Here is a 10,840-nt window from a genome sequence, read left to right on the forward strand (position 1 = left end):
GGGGGGGGGGGGGGGGGGGGGGGTACCAGGTATTTTATTTTTTTTCATTTTTCTTTTTTTTTCTTTTCTTCTTCGTTTAATTTAATAACCCAACCCCCCCCTCCCTAAAAAAACAAAACATCCGCCCCTTCCCCTATTTTCCATCTCTCTCTCTTTCTTCACAACCCTAACCCCAAACCCCTTCTTCCTCTCCTTCTTCTTCACTCATACTTACATTCCCCCACCTCCATTCCTCTCACCCATTCTTCACCTAAGGTATGTACTTACCTTTCCTCTCTCTTTTCTCTAGTTTTGTGTTGTATTATGTTGTAACTTATGTACTTTATGGTGATATGGTGCTATACTTGTTGGTAGAGCTTTATAGTTTCTTATTGTTTTTCTATTTTAATTTTGTTTTTGAGAATGTTTGGTGAAGGGGCTGTGTAATTAATGTTTAGAATGGTGGTTGTTGGTAGGTGATTGAATGCCACAAGTGTGGGGTGTATTGGTGTAATTGTATACTTGATGTGGGAGCGTTTTGATAGATTCACGAGGGCTAAATGTGTTTGGATAATACCTTGCCCACATGTTTGGGAAATTTCCCCAATGGAGTTATAAGGAGCTAATGTTGATGTGGTTGTGGTGAAGTCTGAGTAACCACCCATAGTCACACATTTCGCGCACTTACTAATCGGCGTTTCTCTGTTTTGACAGGCACAATGAGTTCATCTCGAAAGAGACGCAACACCGGGTCCTCCGCTAGTGGACCAGGAGGCTCCTCACGAGCTAGGAGCCAAGCCAGTGCACCCCAGTTCGATAGCACTCGGTTTGTATCCAAATCAGCGGAGAAAAGGTACAATCAGAAAGCAGCTAAGAAGTTGCTCCATGAGGTTCATATTGATCGGACTGCCTTGGAAATGGAGTGCCCAAATATGTTTAATGAGTTGAGGAGGTGTCAGCTGGACATCTTCTTCGAGGTACCAGAGGAGGCTAATATTCAGCTGGTGAAGGAGTTTTATGCGAACTTGCCAGAACATGAGAATGGGGTTGTGACTGTGCGCAACACCCGGGTTAATGCATCTATAGAGGCCATCCGCCGAGTGTATCGCCTCCCAGCATTCACGGGTGAGATGGATCATTACATAGCTTATCACCGCCCGAGGACTGAGTGGGCACCAATTCTTGATGTAATCTGTATCCCTGGCAAGTTGTTTAAATGGATAACGAAGTTGAAGACTCTGCACTCCCAGTCCCTTAATTGGGAGGCAAAGTGCTGGCTCACTGTCATCAACACCCGCCTGCTACCCTCCAGCAATACCACTGATGTGAATGGGCCACGGGCAGCGATTATCTACTGCTTTATGACACACCAAGATTTTGATGTCGCCCGAGTCCTCCATGATGAAATGTTCATTAGATCGCCTGAGCTAATCAAGGGCCACTACTTTCCTTCGTTAATCACCCGGCTGTGCCGTCTTGCTCAAGTCCCTGAAAACCTTCGAGTTGATGGGAAATTGCCTCTGAAAGCCCCATTCCGGGCTAGAAAAATTGGACTCGAGGGAAGAGAGCCGGTGGCGGACAGTGATGATGATTCAGATGATGATGAGGATGATGCTGAGGTAGCTGAGGTCCCCCCTCCTCCGAGAGTTGATGTGGCAGGCCCTTCACAGCCACGCAGGAGCACCCATATGACAGTTTTGGAACAGGATATGGCTGGGTTGCGTACCTCAGTCATTGATTTGGGTGCCCGTGTGGATGCAGTGGCTGAAAGACAGGTGAAGTCGGAGAACAAATTCTTGGGCTGGTTGAGAGCTCTGGGACGTGCTTGCAACGTGAACCCAGACACCGTCTCCGACCAGGAGTGAACTATCAGGGAAGTTCCTTTACCTCACTGTTCTTTATATTTTGAAGCCATGGGGACATGTCTTCGTTTTAAGTGTGGGGTGGGGGATACTTCATTGTATGTTTGTAATTGTAACAATTGACTGTTTGATTTTGTTTGTTTTGTCTTGCTTTGATTGTTTTGGTGTTAGAGTAATAGTTCATTAGGAAAGTTAAAATAGTAAGTGACTTGTCCCGACGATGGATCTCTTTCGACGGGGTTCTTTAGGGACTAAGTCGGAAAAAAAAAAATAGAATATGGAGACTCTTCCTGATGACGGATCCTTTAGACAATTTTCTTGAGGGAAGTTAGTCTAGAGAAAAGACCAAAAAGATTTTTTTCATTTTTTTTTATTTGTAGGTAGTGTAGCAACTCCCCCTTGGTTTCTCTTTGGGCCACGGTTCTTTTCCAAGGGTTTGACTTGAACCGGGTATAGGTAGTTTTTGTTTTTGTTCTTTTTAGTTTTAGGTTAGGATTAATGGGCTATGAGCTAAAATCGAAGGAAAATCCCTTAGCGTTTCTACACCTGAACACGATAGACACTAGAGTGTAACGCTTAGCTTCAAGGGTTGAATCTTGTTTAAGTGCCTTAAAATTGTATGTTTGTATCTAACTTGAACACTCAAAAGAGAATGTCTTGATAAACTAATCCGGAGTGAGTCATATGCCATGTGTGAGTGAGTTTTACTGTACTCCATGATTCACAATTGATGCCGAGAACTTGCCCTGTGTGTTTGCAAAGCGAAATAGTAGTTTGATTCAGTTTTAGAAGTGATATAGGCATTTTGTTGTTGAGCCAGACATATATAATAAACCCACCTGAATGCATTACATCTTAGTTAACCCCGTTGAGCCTATAAACCTGTTTTTTTGGCAACCACATTGCGAACCTTACCCAATTGTTTGAATAGCCTGCTGTTTGAACCCTTTTACCTCCCAATAAGCACTTGAATGGTATTGAAAATATGCAAAAGCAAAAGTGTGGGGTGGTGGTTTGGTTTTTGAGTGGAACCATTGAAATAGAGAAAAGGTGCTGAATTTTGAAGCATAAAAGAAGAAGCACCACGAAAACAAAAAAAAAAGAGAAAGTTATAAATAATTATAGTGGTTGATACGTGGTAGCTTGTACAAATTGCACCTAATGGATGGGGATGTTTTAAATAAATATGGTGGAGTGTTTGGTTGACACAACTATGATCCTGAAGTTTAATGTAATTGTATTAAAAGTGCTTAGGGAGGTTAGTCACTATATCTAAATATATCCTACCCGTCCCTTAGCCTACATTACAACCAAGTAAAGTCCTATTGATCTTAGACTGAGTGGGCTTGATTAGTAGAGCACTACACTACAGGCAAACCTATGGTGCATCTTTGTGGCATGTGAATGTTCTTTTTGAGAGTGAGCAAATTTTGTCTATCTTAAGTTCCTAATTGTCCTAAATATCATTATATGTGGAACTACTCTCTTGTGTGATGTGAGGGCATGTTATTCACAAAGGAAAGGTAAGTCTTGACTCTTGTATATAGTGGTTTGAGTAAGTACGAATGTTGCATGGTACGAAAGATTTGATTCTTGAGGTAAAGGTTGTTCACTACTAGGTGCAACTTTTGTAAAATGTTCAAGGTTTGAGTCGTTAAGGGAAAAGCTTAGGGAAGGAGTTTAAATGGAGTAGGGTGGATTGCTCGAGGACTAGCAGTGATCTTCGACCGGTTACGGATATCTCACATTTCCGTTATTGCACTTCACTCGAAGTCGGTCATACTTAACCTCGATTGATGCTGGCCTCGGTCTCAATGGACACTTCGATCTTTAGACTCGATGCCTCGTCTTCGGGTATGATTCATTACGAGGCTACCCCCGATGCAACTCCCTAGTCTCGATCAAATAGCAAAATCGGGTAGGCCCAATTTTGACTATATACAGATAGTCCCTCATTTCTTGGAGTGTAACGAGAAAAAACGAGCTGAGCCTTCGATTTTGTGCCCCAGCCAATTATGATGTCACCCTCGTGACGTAAGTGACGGAGGCGATTGAAGCGTCGCGTCTGCACAGTTCTTAAGATCATTAATTAGTGTCAGCTGATGGTCGGCCACTAGTGTTTTCAAACCGTCATAGCAGATATTATAAATAGATCATCTTCATAATTTTCTCTAACTTTACTCTCGAAATTTCTCCCAATCTTCAAAAACTCTTCTACTCCCTTCAAGCTTATCATTCTTCAGGTTCTTCAAATCTCGTTTGCCAATCTTTTCTTAAAACAACAAGTTTCGTCTTCTTCTTTCTTTGAACTCATATAACAATGGCGAAAACATCAAAAATTGTTCCTCAAAAGGAAAAAGCCTCTTCATCGCGGCCGGCCGGTGATAAAACGCTGGTGGAGCCACGCATCGAAGATTGTGTTCCTGGGTCATGCGACCTTGCTTTTGATTTTAAAGTTGAAAAACCCTCGTCGGTCCCTGGCTGTTATAAACCAATGTCGAGATACATATGCTCGATAACTAAGGGAGATCTTGAGCAGGTAAAAAAAATTGCCATTGGGAAAACAAAGAGGTGGTGATTCCGACCCCTGAAGAGGACATCTCTACTTATGTAGAAAGTTTCTTAAGTGTGTACACTTACCTTTTTAATCCGGGTCTCGTCGATCCAGTTATCCTCAACTTCTGCCGCCAGCACCGAATAACCCTAGGCTAGATCCATCCTTCTTTCTGGCGTATCGTTATTTTGCTCCGATTCTTCGTGAGCAAGGTTGAAGGGATGCCTTTTATCCTCGACCATCTCATCAGATAGTACAGCCCCCCATCTCTATCGAGGCAGGTTAATAAGGCTTCAGCGTTGGGCCACCAAAGTGTTGTTCTCGAGCATTTACGAGGACAAGGACCGAGGATGGATGGGTCGGTTTGTCGAGTGAAGACTTCTGACATAATCCCAGCTGAGAAGATGCCATTCCCCGAAGAGTGGAACATGAAGCTTAAGCACAAACTCCGCCCTTGACTACCATTTACTGTTTCATTTCTTTTGCTTTTTTTGTTTATTGATGCTTCTTCCTTCGATGTAGCGTCACTTGGGTGCCTGGTGCAATTCCGAACCTTGAAGGTTGGGTTCGAAAACTGGCCTCGACCTCTTCATACATCGAGCGCTCGTGGCGTGATTTGGAAAAGGGCCGATGGAAGGCCAAAAATCATGGTAAGTCTCTTTTTATGTATTGACGTTCTTCTTTGAAATGTTTCTTTTTTATCTTTTACTCGATTTTCTCCCATATAGGTCTTGGAGATAATGATGTCATGAGGCTGCCCCCATCTAGGGAAGAGGACACCCCGAAGCCGGCTAAGGATAAGAAGAGGAAAAGGATCTCGTCTTCCGATACTCCAAAGCCCAAGAAGAGCAAGGCTCGCAAGTCGAAGAAAGATATCGCCGCCCTTCCTAAGAACGTAGTTCAGCAGCTACGAGATGAAGAAGAGGAGAAAGAAGATGCTAACTACGAGCTGGTGGATCGAAAGAGGAGTGCCGAGGTCCCAAAGGCTGCTGAGCCGATGACGGTCGAAGGAGTTCAGCTTCGGGCCAAAGGGATTTCGGAGGGTGGCCCGAGCAAAGTCCTCGAGTCATCGGAGGCCGAAAATGTCTCCCGCCGTGATGGGTGGTCAGTGGACGTACCTGAAGGGGCCAGTTCTGAGGCTCTTCAAAATGAAGAGAATGACCCAAGTAATCCGCTTGGGGAAATAAATATTGACGATTCACCGTCTCTCCCTTCATTTTCCGAGGGACAAATTTATGAAGCCTAGGACATGGAGACCCCCGATGTGGGAACGACTCACGAAGGGGAAGACCTTTTCCGTGGCTTCTTCACGGGGGTCGAAGAGACTTCAGATCTGGGTGATGCATCGAGTATCTTCGATGAAGCCCATCGACTTTTGAGTCAAGTAAGCCTTAGCTCCCTTCGTTAATATTAGTTTTGTCTTTATTTCTTCTTGTCTGATTTCCTTTCTTTCTCCATAGGCCGTGATGCTTCATCGGGAAGAGTTTTCCAAATTCCAAGCTGAGCTGAACTGGTGTGAGGCTGATCTAAAAAGGCTCACGGAGGATAGAGACGCCCTCAAACTCCTCTATGTGCAAAAAGAAAAGGAGATCAAAGACCTCCGAGCTGAACTTGCCAAAGCTCACAAAGAGCAGACTGACCTGATTGAACAGGTAATGAAGAATTTTCTTAGAATTTTGGTGTGTTTATTCGGGGATGAGGACTAATACTTTGACCCTGTAGGTTCAGCAGAAGGCCGAAAAGATCGAGAAGCTTCGCGAGGAGGCTGAGATGAAAGAGGCAGAGACTTTGGGGTGGAAGCAGAACATGGACTGCCTCGCCTCGGGAAGATACTGCTCGAGCCCAGCCATCTTCAGTTGAGCGTCAACTCAAAAGCGTGAAGTAGGAGAGCTTGGCCCGATCCAAGAAAATTGAGGATGTCGAGGCTCGGTTGGCCGCTGAGCTTGTAAAGGCTGCATCAGAGTAAAGGCCGACGCGGAAGCGGTCGTGGCCGTCTATCGAGTTGATGCTGAAGCCGCTCACGCTCGAGCAAAGGAAATTTTCGATGCTAATCAGGTTCGATCATTCTCTGTTGCCGAGCATGCCAAGTATCAATCTCGGAGAGAGACTCTCGAAGAAATTCATGCTCGTGGTTTTGACCTCACTGCCGATATCGAGAATGCGAAAGTGCTCGAGGCCGAAGCCAAAGCTTTGCTCTCTCATGATGACGACTTCGGGAGCGCAAGTGAATCCGAGAGTGGAGAAGATGAAGATGGACCTCCCGGGGAAGATTAGGCAATTAGAAATTTTTTTTCTTTTTTGGAGACCCTGAGTGGTCTTTGTAAATACTTTTGTATATATGAAAGATCCTTTTTCTTTTCGATTTGTCTCTGATTTCTTTTTTGTGAAAGCTCTGTTTCGTTTTCGCCTTATGATAATTCGTATATACTTTAGGTCTTGTGAGAAATTTGACTCACTTCGTTGCTTTGTGAAAATTTTGTTGAAATCGGATTACTGTAGTCTCTATAATCGAGTAAGTACTTGCTCGAACTCAAAGTAGAAACAACCCTTAGGTTTTGGTTAAGCGAGGGCGGGTCCTCGAGCTCAACAATGTAATGGCTCTTAGGCTCTTGAATCGGGCCGATATGGCCTCAAAAGAGTGGGTTTTTCCCTTTTTTGGCTTAAAAGTTTAATCATATAAAAATTTGTTATGCCTTAACATGAGATAAATCTGTACCCATTAGGATTCAGTGTCATCAAAAAACATTGTTATGCCTTAGTAAGTTTGTTCAATTTGGTATCTCTTAAGGTTTTTGAGGGTTGATGTTATCAAAACCCTATGTAAATTTGCCGAGGGTAGCCCTTTTTTAACCGGTTTTATGAAAGTATTTGAAGGCCTGTTTGATTACGGAATTCGGACATCTCCGAACCGTGTTAGTTTGGCCGTAGCCTTTAACTTGATATTTGCCCATTGGGCTTATTTCTCGATTATACTTCAAACTTGTTCGAAGTATCAATCCCCGAGCGGGGTGGCCGTGGCCTATAAAATCGAGGATCGCCTTTTTAAGGTCTTAAGATTTCGAAGTTTGATAATTCGAGTATGTCGATTTTCGGACGGCAGTCCCCAAGTATGGGGTTAATTGTTCGAGCTTTAGTTGCGATTGGCTCTTGAGCCAGTTTTCATAATATATCGTAAGTACGAAATCGTAAAGTAAAAATCTCACTAAGGCGTGGAACATCTGATAAGGAAAAAGTACTTCTTTCAATAGATCGTTCATGCGTACATGTTTTGTCATCAGGGCTCGGGCAATCTACATGGGCACGGTTCGTTTGACCGTATGGCCCTTTACAAAGTTTTTCTATCGAGACCCTTTTGACACGAAGCATCTTCCTTGAAAACATAACATCCGAGGGTGATGCACCCCTGTATTCGAGGTTGATTGTAAAGAAGCTTCGGATACTGTTGAATTGTCCCCAGGTAGCACATATAGTTGTTGCCTCATTAAAAACCTTGCCGAAAAACCCCATTTGTGACAAAAACCGATCTAAGGGAAAAAGAGTGCAACACATGCTTTAAAACCTGAGGTCTTTGTGTTGAAGAATTTTCCTACATCTTTGATCGAACACCTGTAATAAGTTAGTATCGAATATAAATCAAAAAAGGGAGAGAGTCATACCTTAGCAATAATATTGTTTGAGGAGGGATATGGTCCAATTATTTGGCAGTTGTTCGCGTTCATTGTGCCAAGCTTATAATATCCCTTTTCGATGACACCAAGGATCTGATACGGCCATTCCCAATTTGGGCTGAGTTTCCCCTCGTTTGGATCTTGAGTTAGGGGTGGGCATTCGGTATTTCGATTCGGTATTTAAGAATTTCGGTTCGGTATTTCGGTATTCAGTTTATCAATTGTGTATACCAAATACCGTGCTAAATTATTTCGGTACAGTTCGGTATTTTTTATTTTGGTTATGTACGGTTTCGGTTTAATAATCGCTAAATAAATAAACTTAATTTGGTTCGATACCGTAGCACCAAACTGGAAACAATTAAATTTTGCAGAAAGTATTTCAATGTTGACTTTTCAGATCACGGAACAAAGTAGACAGTTAATTAACAAAGTGTTCAAGCAGATAGAGCCATAGAGGCATCCAGTAGTGTTTGTAATTTTAAGTATCCAAGAGTGCATGAGTGTGCTTGTTTCAATGAAAACACCATATTTAAAACAAAATAAAAACTAAGAACTAGTTTTTGCTGGTAATTGATAACGATTGGTGACAGAAGAACGTAACGGTTTAAACTATTTTGCTTCTGCAATTGAGATTCTGCATAGTGCATACGCCCAGGTAAGGGAATAGCAGAAAAACCTAAGTTAGTGAAAGACTTTTGGGTTATTGGGTTATTCATTATTGGATTGGGTCTTATTGGGTTGGGCTCCAACACTAAAAATACAAAATTTGGCTTTTGGGTCGACACTTGGGTTGGGGCGCTGGGTAGTCAACTCCTACATTATTTTTAAAAATTTGGTATTTCGGTATACCAAATTGTCAAGATTCTAATACCGAGGACCGTACCGAAATACCAAAAATTTAGTACCGAATTGAACCGAAATACCCAAAAAAACCGAAACCAAAATACCGAATTAATTCGGTCCGGTTCGGAATGCGGTATTTCAGATTTTATGCCCACCCCTATCTCGAGTGTTTAGGGTGAATTTTCTCAGAACTAAGTCCCATATTTTGAAGTGTCGAAGAGGCTCTTCGATTATAGTATCTTTCGATTCGCTGTTTCTGGGCGGCCATTCGAACGAGGGCGGCTTCCCGTTTCTCATCTAGTAATTCGAGTCTTGTGTTCATAGCCTCGTGATTTGATTCTTCCGTTGTGTATCGAAACCTGACGCTTGGTTCCCCGATTTCGACGGGGATCGGACCTTCGGCGCCATATACTAAGGAGAATATTTTTGCCCCCGTACTAGATTTTGTTGTTGTCCAATATGCCCAAAGGACTTCGGGCAAAATTTCTCTCCATATCCCCTTAGCGTCGTTCAACCTTTTCTTTAAGTTTTGAATGATGGTCTTGTTCGTTGATTCGGCCTGTCCATTACCACTAGGATGATACGGCGTCGATAATATCCTTTTTATTTTGTAATCTTTGAGGAACTTCGTTATTTTCCTAGCGATAAATTATTTTCCATTATCGCACACTATCTCGGCGGGTATCCCGAATCGGCATACGACGTGATCCCAGATGAAGTCTATAACTTCTTTCTCTGACTTTCTCGAAAGCCTGTGCTTCAACCCATTTAGAGAAATAGTCAGTCATAAATAAAATGAACTTAGCTTTACCTAGGTCCAATGGCAGAGGGCCGACGATATCCATTCCCCATTTCATGAACGACCATGGGGATAAGATTGAATGAAGCTGCTCCCAGGCTGATGAATCATCGCTGCATGTCTTTGGCATTTGTCGCATTTTCGAACGAACTCCTTAGTATCTTTTTCCATATTGTCCCAATAATACTGCTCTGATGACATTGTGAACCAGTGATTCTGCACCGGAATGGTTCCCGCAGGTGTCCTCGTGAATTTCTCATAGGATATAGTCGGTGTCTCCCGGACCCAAGCATATTGAAAACGGCCCATCGAACATCCTTATGTACAATGTTCCATCATCGGCCAATGTGAATCCTGCAGATTTCATTCGCAGAGTCCTCGACTCCTTAGGATTCGACGGAAGTTTCCCATTCTTCAGCTAATCGATGTACTTGTTCCTCCAATCCCAAGTTAGGCTTGTAGAGTTTATTTCGGCGTGGCCTTCTTCGACTACCGACTCTGAAAGTTGTACGACAGTCCCCGGGCTAATTTCATCATCTTCGACCGATGATCCCAAGTTTTCAAGGGCATCAGCCTCACCGTTCTGCTCTCCAGGTACATGTTGTAGGGTCCATTCTTTGAACCGGTGTAAGGTTAGATGCAATTTGTCCAAGTACCTCTGCATTCGATCTTCTCGAACCTTGAAGGTTTTGTTGAATTGGTTAACCACGAGTTGGGAATCACACTTGGCCTCGATGACCTCTGCTCCCAAACTTTTAGCCAACTCGAGACCTGCAATCATGGCCTCATACTCGGTCTAATTGTTACTCAACTTAGGGGTTTTGATAGATTGTCTAATTGTATTGCCTGTGGGTCGCTTCAAAACGATGCCTAGCCCGGACCCTTTCACATTCGAAGCACATGTGCGAAAAGGGTCCACACCCCCGAGGACGTACCAAGAGGCGCTTATTATAGCAAGCGCTAATTTTTCTAAGTGTGGGTACCGGGTCTCTGTTTCACCTAAAGTTCGGCTAACGTAGTAAGCAGGAAATTGCGTATCTTGCTCTTCTCGAACTAGGACACCACTTACTACGATCTCCGTGACTGCCAAATATAAATAGAGTTTCCCGCCTGCTTTCGGAGTATGAAGCAA

Source organism: Nicotiana attenuata, chromosome 1, assembly GCF_001879085.1.
Source record: "Nicotiana attenuata strain UT chromosome 1, NIATTr2, whole genome shotgun sequence".
Lineage (NCBI taxonomy): Eukaryota > Viridiplantae > Streptophyta > Magnoliopsida > Solanales > Solanaceae > Nicotiana > Nicotiana attenuata.